The sequence below is a fragment of the Macrobrachium nipponense genome, chromosome 42 (genome assembly GCF_015104395.2).
Source record: "Macrobrachium nipponense isolate FS-2020 chromosome 42, ASM1510439v2, whole genome shotgun sequence".
Lineage (NCBI taxonomy): Eukaryota > Metazoa > Arthropoda > Malacostraca > Decapoda > Palaemonidae > Macrobrachium > Macrobrachium nipponense.
In genome coordinates, this window is record NC_061103.1 from 19,062,979 (window position 1) to 19,070,899 (window position 7,921).

General features: G+C 35.2%; 1 non-coding gene across 1 annotated transcript; it reads left to right on the plus strand.

The window, feature by feature from the left end:
- Positions 1–5,042: 5,042 nt before the first annotated feature.
- Positions 5,043–5,115, plus strand: Trnat-agu (transfer RNA threonine (anticodon AGU)). The gene has a single exon. It is a non-coding gene; the product is annotated as a tRNA-Thr (tRNA).
- The last annotated feature ends 2,806 nt before the right edge of the window (positions 5,116–7,921 follow it).

Here is a 7,921-nt window from a genome sequence, read left to right on the forward strand (position 1 = left end):
ATTGAGAAGCTTTGGTTCCTTAATAACCAATAATAGTAAAACATTTCTTGGCCTGCCACCTCGGTGGCCGCGAGTTCGATTTTCGGGCATTCCATTGAGGGATCAGAGATGTGTATTTCTGGTGATAGAATTTCGCTCTCGACGTGGTTCGGAAGTCACGTAAAGCCGTTGGTCCCGTTGCTGAATAACCACAGGTTCCATGCAAAGTAAAAACACCATACAAACAAACAAATAAAGAAATAATGACACTCATTATCAAGTGCACACATACATATATACACACCTTGAGCCTTCAGTTATTCCTTCGTTATAATGAATTCGATGTAAAACGAAATTTGTGGTTTAATATTTATATATTATGTGTGTGTGTTCCTACGTATATAGAGAGAGATAGATAGATAGATAGAAATTCGAGATCGATGAAGACCTTTAACAGGAGGTCCCCAAGAAACCCGAGGCTTAACAGCTGACAAAATCACGTGTTCTTGTTTTTTTATCTACTAAGAAAAACACGAAAAGCAACAAGAACCTGTTGAAATGGCTGGGGGCGCCTTTAGGCCCCGTACTGACAGAAATATGACAGGGGGATCATCATAACGCCGCAGTGCCTGGACGCCAGCGGCGAAAGACCGCGTTATCCTAGTTACGAGGAAGGTCGAATATCCACCTTTTCAGGTTAGGAAAATAGACCTTATGGAAGTTGATACTTGCTGCGCTGTCAGTTCTAGCTTTGTGTGTTTACCTTTGTCCGTAAATGACTAATGGCTCAGGCTAGGGTAAGTCTAAAAGCAGAAGTCCAACCTATGCCATAACAAAACCGAAGATTTAGTGTCTCAGAGAGAGAGAGAGAGCGAGAGAGAGAGAGAATCTGGTTTATATCTTGAGTCACAGCAAAGTTCAGTGAAATCAATGAAGAGGACAATCTTCTGAAATTAATGGCAGATTTTTTTTTTTTACAATTAGGAATTTTGGTTAGTCATTGTTTCGATACTTGATTGGTTAATAACTTAATGAATGACAATTTCTTAGGCTGAATTATATAGAGAGAGTAGGAGCAGGAAAGTAGAGAGTTGCAAACGTAATCACTGAAAATGACTAAATAACTGCTGGAAAAAGTATTAAAGAAGTAAAAAATACGCAAAATTTTTTCAGCTGAATCGAGTTTTCTGCAGAATGTATGATACTTTATGACCGCGGCCCAAGAAACGTTCAACCACGGGCCGGTGATGGCCTGTCCTATAGCGTTGCGTTACTAGATGCTCGGTCATGGCTAACTTTAACCTTAAATAAAATAAAAACTGTTGATGCTAGAGGGCTGCAATTTGGTATATTTGATGATTGGAGGGCAGATGACCAATATACCAATTTGCAGCCTTCTAGCCTCAGTAGTTTTTAAGATCTGAGCAATTTGGAGCCCTCTAGCCTCAGTAGCTTTTAAGATCTGAGGGCAGATAGAAAAAGTGCGGACGGACAAAGAAAGCCATCTCAATAGTTTTCTTTTGCAGAAAACTAAAAATACTCATCATTATATCTCCCAGTTTACTTCTGTGTTCTAAGTATCTAAATGGTATGTATGTAAATGCGCTGCTGCCTCGTTTTGCTCTGTATTGTACCATTTGAATACCTATCTCTCTCTCTCTCTCTCTCTCTCTCTCTCTCTCTCTCTCTCTCTCTCTCTCTCTCAAAACAATGTGAATATAGATAATGCCGTTAGAATAGAGCTCTATAGAACTTGTCGGTAACTTTGCATTACTTAATGGGGAAAAATTTTTAAATTCAGAATATAAGTATTTAAATTATTTAAATTTGTTTACCATTGGAAAGAGAGAGTAGATCGAAAGGATTTTAATAGCTGAAAATATGTTAATTTTGAGAGGTTTTGAATTTAGTGAACTAAGAAGTGTCCGGTAGTAATAATTGATCACGTGGCCTTTGATTTACTATAACAATGTTAATTATTTAAATGGACAAGAATCATGATAACTCATTAGAAGGTCACTGCGTCCCCTAGAGTGGTTGTTGAAGAGATAATAAGAAAGATCTTATAGTATTTGTACACTTTAAATGCTATGTGGTACTGACTACTTTAATTGTGCTCTTCACTTATCTAATAAAAGTCATTGAAATTACTGTCCAAAACACGATGATCATGCTCTCTCTCTCTCTCTCTCTCTCTCTCTCTCTCTCTCTCTCTCTCTCTCTCTCTCTCTCTCTCTCAGTCAGTTCGCCAGGTATAACTCGTTATCAATAATTCTACTCTTCATTCTTAGACTCACTACAAATTCTGAGACCGCTAGCCAAAGGTACTTTGAAAAGAAGAAACGGTGGCGTGTTACGTATTGTGAGGTTTCTCGTAAGGTTTGTAATTTTTTTTTTTTTTAATATTCTTCCAATCTTGAACAATGCCTATCATCTTAAGCTCCCTCTTTGTTTTCTTTAATTTTGCACTTTAACCCAAATTACATCTCTTCTGTATGTTGTTCACACTTCTTTCTGATTGAGTTCGTTCGTTGGGATATTCGAAGCCACATTCTGAGCTCTTCGGCTCTAACTAAAACTGCCTCTCATTTTTATTTTTCCTTTCACGAATTAATGTTTGTACATAACTTTAGCTACTCTTTTCATCACATCTTCCATCATGAGCATTTTCTTTTCGTAAGTGTACTTATGAATATTCTTCCTCGTCTGCAAAAGAAAACTATTGAGAGGGTTTTTTGTCTGTCCGTCAGCACTTTTTCTGTCCGCTCCCAGATCCTAAAAACTACTGAGGCTAGAGGGCTGCAAATTGGTATGTTGATCATCCACACTCCAGTCATTAAACATACCAGATTGCAGCCCTCTATCCTCAGTAGTTTCTATTATATTGAAGGTTAAAGTTAGCCATGATCATACGTCTGGAATCGCTATAAAACAGGCCACCACTGGGCTGTGGCTGAAAGTTTCATGGCCCGCGGCTCATACAGCATTATACCAAGACGACCGAGAGATAGATCTATTTTCGGCTCTCTTGAGTATACGCTGAACGGAGAACGTTTTTACTTTTCTTTTTTTTTTTATCCGATGGCATATCCATATAATTCTCTCCATTCTCAGTGGCAAATATGTCCTCTCTTTCCTTCTCACCTATAATACTTGTTTTCCTTTCTAAACCCACCTATACATAGATTTAGACTTTCACAGAAACTTTCCCTCATAATACTTTCCCATTCCTTGGCTTTGTAGGAATTGTACCACAACTTTTCCTTCCATCACATTCAATTTCTCCTCATAATATCCTTAACTGGTCTGAGGCATTAGTTTCCATACAGCAAACGCAGCCACCTTCCTTGTTTTACGTCTCTCAAATACCCGTAAAGTGTCTACATATATGTATGTTTGAATATATATATATATATATATATATATATATATATATATATATATATATATATAAGACAAAAGTATGCGTATAGGTATAATATTTATATGTACATATATTGATGTCTGTGGGTGGTTGTAATGAAAAACAAATCCAATTCATCTCAGTAAACGCTTGTTGCAAAATTTACCCATGATGAAAGGTTTTGGAAAATTATAAAATGTCCTAATTTTTTATCCATTTTTATTTCACATCTCAGTAACTTTGTTTCGATTTTAAATTTCTGACGTCCCTTTGGGTATAATTTTATTATATGTAACGTTTCCTTAGTTTTATTTATTTATTAATTTTTTTTTTGCAAGACCAGTCTCTCTCTCTCTCTCTCTCTCTCTCTCTCTCTCTCAATCATTGTACGTTGTCATGCTTTGTGTCACACTCAGTTGTTGGGCGTTGTACCTGTAGGTGTGAAAGGTTTTTACTTGTCAAAAAGAGGACGATGGCACGGGACGTTCTCAAGTATTCGTGAGAGAGAGAGAGAGAGAGAGAGAGACTCTTAACTGAATTCTTCGCTACTTACAATAACGGATTTTAAAGTATGATTACCCCTCCCTTTTGTTAAGATGAACTATGATAAGACATATATATATATATATATATTATATATATATATATATATATATATATATATATATATGTGTGTGTGTGTGTGTGTGTGTGTGTGTGTTTGTGTGGGTGTGTGTGTGTGTTTTATCACATCCTCGTGATTCATTTATACGCATTAAGTAAGATACAAATTTCGTATCAACTAAATAATTCCCGTTCGGTTAACATATATGAAAATATATTATTTTCGAGGTAGAGCGAATTAGATATTAAGGGACATTTGTAGCCTAATGCGTGCGCGCACACACATTGTGTGTATATATTTATGTATGTATGTATATATGTGTGTGCGTATAAACTAGGGAAGAATACCCCATTTCTTCGTATCCAACATCGTGAACGCCCGTCATAAATTGCAAATGTCTCTCTTTTTTAGCCTTCGATAATATCACAGATCTCCATATAGAGCGTGTTACATGATAGCTGGAAAGTCATTGTTTATCCCTACAAGACAGGTGTTAACGAGGCGATACAGATGCATTTTTTGTACCGTCTGTTTGTTACAACTGACTCCTGGTTTCAGTCCATCTCCAGACGGGAGCGAAATGTATCTTGTTCATTGATAGTTCGGTTGGGGTTTGTCGGAGATAGAAATGATTTGTTTGAGATACTTTTATGTATAGTAGTCTGGTTTGATTTTATTTTCTGAGATACGAGTATATTATATTTTGAATTGTGTCGGGTTTGGGTGATAGTGAGTGATTTTATCACTGATGAGTTCTCTTCTATAATAGGATTAGATTAATTAGAAATTCATGCATACCCTCCCCCCCACCACCCCCCCCCCCCCCCATCTTCTCTCTCTCTCTCTCTCTCTCTCCTTCTCTCTCTCTCTCTCTCTCTCTACACAAAAACAAACTCTCACTTTTCAGGTTAGTCCTTGACAGGTGTCTGTTAGTATTGATTTAAAAATATTTTTAGATTCCTGGCAGACTGAACGGAGAATGCCGAGTCAGCAATTTTACGATGAACAGCCCAGGCGAAAAGTGGGTATGATGCAGTCATGGCATGGGCAACATGTGCCTTCATAGCTCAGTGGCTAGAGCGCTGGTCTAGTAAACCAGAGGCCGGGAGTTCGATCCTCCCTGAAGGCATCGTGGTGATACACTTTTAGTTTAAATTCGTAATCCCTCATCTTAAAGGTGAGGTGTGTGAGTGTATGCGCATGTGGATCGATGTTAGGAATTCAGAAGGAACATGAAATGGGAATGCAAAGTCAATAATCAAGAGGAAACGGAAAGAAGTCCGCTAGGTGTCGGTAATTTTACTCGTCTCATTTTAGAACGATTTGCATTGCTAATCTTGTAATATAGCTAACAGAAGAATTGGGAAGTAGAGACGAAGAAATATATATCATATTTGGGGAGGGGGTCGCATAAAATACTCAAGTTTAATTTCTTCCAAATTTTTTCCGTTATATTTTAGCGTGAAATTGATTTTGATTGAGGAATTCATTTTAGCTTTTGTTTTCATTATAGTGTGTTTGCTCAAAGAATTACATTCCTCTAATATAAGTGATAGTAGTGAAATTTTTTTTCGTCATTTAAAAGTTGATGTTATCTGATAAATATAGAACCAGTTGAGATGAAGATCTGTTGGCTATCTTTAAGGCAACGAGTTCTCAGTCTTATCTGCAGCGTAAGATTGTGATGGAAGTCTTATCTGTCGTAGTAAGACGACTCTTTCTTATCAGAGATAAAGATTTGTCAAAAATAACTTATGATCAAATGCAATAATTACTTCATGATTTTATTATTATTATTATTATTATTATTATTATTATTATTATTATTATTATTATTATTATTATTATTATTATTTGAGGGTCCTGTGTTTTTTTTTTATTTTGCTTGCAGTTTTTTTTTTATTTTTTTTGTAGTTATTGATAGCATTGCTATACACATTTTTAATAAAGTTTGTCTAGCTTTTAAATTACCCTCACTTTACGATAATTATCCGTTAGACGCAGCAAAGAAACTTGCAGTTTCTTACTATCAGTATTTGTTTAATTGTGTAAATAAAAACAACAGTAACAACAGCCACAGTAATAATAATAATAATAATAATAATAATAATAATAATAATAATAATAATAATAATAATAATAATAATAATAATTACGCATGGCATGAATGAAAACTTGTCAGTGTTAATTAAAATTGTCTGATTTATTATTACTTTTTTTTTTAACTCGTTAAAAGTGCAATGATGTTCTTATTTCCTTAAATGCTTATTTGCACGTTTATACTTCTGACCTCTTTCTCAGAAAGTCTTCTCGGGTGTAAGATTGTAGCCTATCCATCTGAAAGTTTTGCTCATACTGAGAACTTATTTTCTTGTAAATTAATTCACACCCCTTACCTCTATCATGTGTACTCGAGAATTTTGTTCATAACCCGGACTTTCAACCCGTTTCTCTAAATAATTTATAGTATGCTCTGTACTTGTTTCTCAGAAAACCTGCGGCTGTAATTAAACTTATTTCCATGAAAATCTGTGACTGAGCTTAAATTTATTTTCCTTAAAGTCTTTGACTGTAGGTAAATTAATCACCATGAAAGTTTGTTACTGTACTTAAACTAACTCCCCTGAAACTCTATGACTATACGTAAACTTATTTTCCTGAAAGGTTTTTTTTTTTCGGTACAAGAGCTTAAGCTTGAGCCTCATAAGTCTGTTTGTAATTCTAGCCATGTTTTCACTTCTGTATATTCATGCTTTTTAGTTTTCTGTAAAAGATAACTATTAAAATGGCAATTTGTCTGTCCGTCCGCCCTCAGATCTTAAAAACTACTAAGGCTAGAGGTCTGCAAATGGGTATATTGACCATCCACCCTCCAATCATCAGACATACCAAATTGCAGCCCTCTAGCCTCAGTAGTTATTATTTCATTTAACGTTAAAGTCAACCATAATCGTGCTTCTAGCAACGATATAGGAAAGGACACCACCGGGCTGTAGCTGAAGGCTTCATGGCTCATACAAAAAAACTCGCATTTTTTTTACTTGTTTTATTTCTATTTACAAACCATCGCTTAATTTTTTCCTTATGAGATATATCCCATACTCCTAATATAAACCCTCGAAAGGCTGCAGACTTTCTGAAAATCTAACGTTATTCTGGTGAAAAATTTTATTCCGCTTCGTTCCCTCGATCGGTTTTAAATTACTTTTCTGGAGATTGTAGTCGTCAACCTGTCTGTTGGAGGTGAACAACGATTTCACATATTGTCCGAGAAAGCTTCATTTTCGCTTTAGTCTTTTAGTCTTTATGCTATTATTATCATCCTAATAAAGTAATTTCTTTCGATACGTCATCAAATTGGTTTAGGGTGGATCGAATTTCTAGCTTTTGGTTTACTATGCTGATTGTAGAGTCTTTGACCTAGGGAAGCGCCCTTCGGAGTGAATAGATATAGTTTTCTTTAGTCTCCCCTCGGAAGGTTGTCAAACGGTGAAAGGAATGATTCGAACTGGTAATAGAGACGATTTTGGCTTTTCCTCAGTTGGCTTTTCTGGTTATGCTAAATTTTAGGCAATAAAAGCAAGTTTCCCAATAATAATAATAATAATAATAATAATAATAATAATAATAATAATAATAATAATAATAATAATAATAATAATAATAATAATAATATCCTTTATTTCAGCTCTGGGCCATATACATGGAGTATACAAAATACAGACCGTAACATACACAATCTAGATACATGAGAAACCATGATAAAAAAAAAACATGAATAAACGGCACTATCCACACAATAGCTGAGGTAGTATAAAATATAATAATCAGTAATAATATTGGAGAGAAAAAAAAATGCATTGAGAGTTATAATAGTTGGTGCACAGATTATATAACTTAAATTTCAGCTAGAGACCTTAGGTGTTTACAGTAGT